The following is a 3,696-nucleotide window of genomic DNA, read 5'->3' as shown; positions in this document are numbered from 1 at the left end:
TACCTCTTTAAATTTAAGGACGGTGCCTACTATTGTCATTGCGCATACGTTCTGCGCATCTCGAAATACTCGGATTCCCTATCTGCGGTCGTTATTAAAACAGGAATATTTTTGGGCGGTTTAAAACAATGCGGAGAAAGCAGAACTTAGCTAGTGCTCTTGGTATCCAAAAAGAAAATTTGGGGTAACCATGCATTTTTCAGAGTTAATTAAGCTTCAATTTGGAAAAGAACGCCATACATTGCTTTGCAGTAGAGCTTTATACAAATATTGTTGATTAATTATCTTCGAAAAATGCGTGGTTACCCCCAATAATCTTTTTGGATTTCAAAACACTTGTTAAGATCTGCTTTTCCCGCATATTCAGTAAACCGCGCAAAAATACCTTTGAACAAGACGCTTTTTTAAAGCGTTTACTCGGAATACCAAGTAACGCAGAAGTAGGGTGATACATTTTTGGACGAGGTAGTTTTTGTGACTACTGCGCATGGCGCGTAGTCACTTTTGCCATCGTGTTAGTTTTTTTCCGAAAATGAGTATGTAATACACTTCGGAGCCAATCCGCATAATAAGAGTACCAAAGTTCGGAATCTGCAAACAGTACGATGAATTGCCGATAGTTCGCGAGGACGAACGAAATGTTCGGGTGTCCCGTGTTCGCAGATGATCTGTGAAGAATACGGTTCTGAGATGACGTTTTAATTCTTACAACAGTTACTTCTCGTAATTTTCGTAATTTGTTTCTAACCGACCAATTGAGCCCGTTTACGCGTTTAATTAATAAAGCCGCCATTTTCGAGATACAAAGCTTTGCAGTAGCACGTAATTATCAAACTATAGATGGTTTCACAGTTAGATCATCAAATTAGCAAGGTCTTCTAAATTGTCATCTATAGGAGGTTGAAGATACCCGAAAAATAAATCTTTTTCCAAGTTTCCAGTTCCATGACGTCTTTCGTTTCGAAAATACAGTATTTCGAATTTCCTAATTGTCACCTTACGTAGCTTATCATGGTGACACCATGATACCAAGCTACAGTGGAACCCCGTTAATACGGTCATCAACGGGCCGAAAAAAATTGGCCGTATTAACGGGGTGGCCGTATTACCGGGGGTAGGGTGAAATTCATGACTAAAGGGTCTTAATGACAAATATCGCATTTGCACTTCCAGAAAAACTTTTCTCTTTAATAAACAACAAGAATGTACGTACAGTAATTGTATAAAATACTTGAAACTTCGCACAGTAGGTAAAACGCTTAAAATTATTAAGTGTACTGTACGTTCTGAGCCTAAAATCAAAACAAGAACAGGCCCAGCTTACTATGCTTCTAAAAAACGGAAGCCGCCGTAATTACCTAACCGAAAGACTTAAGCCATTTGCCTTACTGGATTTTACAGTAGTGTCAAGATCATGTCTGTAATGAAAACAAGGAGGAGTGTTGCTGACAGTACTTTGTGAAGTAAATCGGCTGTTCGATTACAGCGGTAACTAACGAAAGTCAATGAAAATAACATGTCACAGGCGTTTGGCGCGAGTGGCCGACTTAACGGGGTGAAATTATAGAGGACTCTACTGTTTGGGATTTAAAATTGTGGCCGTTGGCCGTATTAACGGGTGACCGCATTAACGAGGGTTTTCTATAAGAGAATGTATGGCCGTTAGGCGGGTTTCCACTGTAATTGATTGATAAAATATCTATCCCTATGAATCTAATAAGTTTGAGCCTTTCAAGTACATTAGGAGATGTGTTCATACATTTTATCTCATGAGCCAAAAGTAAGCGCTTTCAAGGCGAAGTCAAGTCCACTTTGATCCACCTACACAAGTAAAAGTTGTGTGATTTCAGCGCTTCGACAAAGAGCTCAGAAACTGTGCACCGCACAGATCTGAGAATTGGAGGTGGTGTCTAAATTTGTTTCCCGCAACATTCCAAGTTTGGCCTTTTTCATCGAACGTTACGAATTTATTTTTTTGTTGCGTGACAATGATCTATCGCACGCAAATTTTTCAATGGTCGAAAAACTATCGATATGGAAGCTGTGGTGAATCAATTCCCACAATTCAGCCACCCCTATTCACATGACAGAATATTCTACTTTTTTTCCCCTTGGACATCTCTGGAGTAGTCACATGCGCCTCTCGAGCGCCTATGTTTGAATTTGCCTAGTAGGAAACAAAACAAGTAAATGTTTCTGCAGACAGTTGCTCATTCATAACAACGCAGATAATGTACCGGTGAAAATCGCTTAATGTTTGCAATTGCAAATAAATTCAACAGGTGACATGGCTATAAGAGTGGTATGTCTTGGAACTGGTTGTTTGAATGGAAATTACGTGGGCGTTTTGTCTATCTTTGCGGGATCTAGTATGTAGCGTGACATCAGATAAACTCTAATATGGGTAAGTGAAAAACGGTATTCATCTGCAAAGGTTCCAAATTAAGAGTGTAGTGAATAACGCGGCCGGTGACCTTCAGCTCTAGGTAACTAACATGAAGATCAAGAAACTAACAATAAAAAGAAAAAATAGACATCGGTGGATGATGTTCGTACAAAGAACAGTTCAGGCAGAAAGAGACTAAGAAATCTCGACCATTTATAACATACCGGTTGGCGATTTAGTCATGTTGTCAACAGGCAGGATTATAGTAGATATCTTATTCATAACATTTCTAGACGGCTGAATCCAGCATATTCACGTTTAGCTGCATTGCATTGCGTCATTTGCTATATCGTGGAACACGGGCTTTGAATCAGCAAACGAAATTAAACTAGTCACGCCGAAGCCCCAACGTAGAACCCATCATTTAGTTGCTCCACTGCTCGTTATAAATTCCGATTTTCATCGAATTCTGTTAGATGTAAGGCTGTTTCAAGTCTCTCGCTATCTGAAATCTACTCCTTCGCGTTTGTGTTTATTTTTTATTGTTGCAGTTGTTTTGTCACAGAGGGAGGTCAAATATATTGCTCGGAGGGGTGTAGTACATTGCTTTTAGCCAATGAAATCACCGCCTCCTAATTCTATTGTCCATTTGCTGCACAGAAAACTAAATTCTTCCCAGAATATAACTCGGATACCTTTCAGGTATTCCGAGTAATTAGTAGGCACCGTCATTAAGCTATCAAAAACCAGGTAGCTTATGCGAGTGGGTAATAAATTTCGGCAATGAGGAGTCGCTTGCGGTTGTCCATCTGACAGGGCTGTCAAATCTGAAATAACACACGCTTGCAATTTTGAATTTATTTCTGACACGAAACTTTTGTGGCAAGCGAAGCGCGATGGATACAGCAAATTTTCCGTTCTATGATCTTAGAAGACTTTGCCTTTTGGTCGAGGGTCGAGGGTCGAGGGTGACTAGTCGAGGGTCGAGGGTAACTAGTCGAGGGTCGAGGGTAAATGGTCGAGGGTCGAGGGTCGAAAATTTATTCAAAATTATTTTCAAACTTCGTCAACTCAAAAGTTCACAGGCTCGTGTTTACTCGAGTTTCCGGTGCCTGTTTTTGCCGCATTTGGGTCATATTTTTGTTTGTCAAAAACTTTTACATTCCCACGGACTCTCCGGCGTGCTGAGCATCAGAATCTGGCCCTTTCTATTTTTACGGTTAAATTATTTTTTTCCGGACCGCGAATTCGAATTATAGCAGAAGATAACGCGAACGCTGAAGATGCTGTTACGTATCGTTGTAACACTC

Source organism: Montipora capricornis, chromosome 7 (assembly GCF_036669925.1).
Source record: "Montipora capricornis isolate CH-2021 chromosome 7, ASM3666992v2, whole genome shotgun sequence".
NCBI classification, from domain to species: domain Eukaryota; kingdom Metazoa; phylum Cnidaria; class Anthozoa; order Scleractinia; family Acroporidae; genus Montipora; species Montipora capricornis.
The sequence above is the reverse complement of the archived record's forward strand: the minus strand, read 5'-3'. Positions refer to the sequence as shown.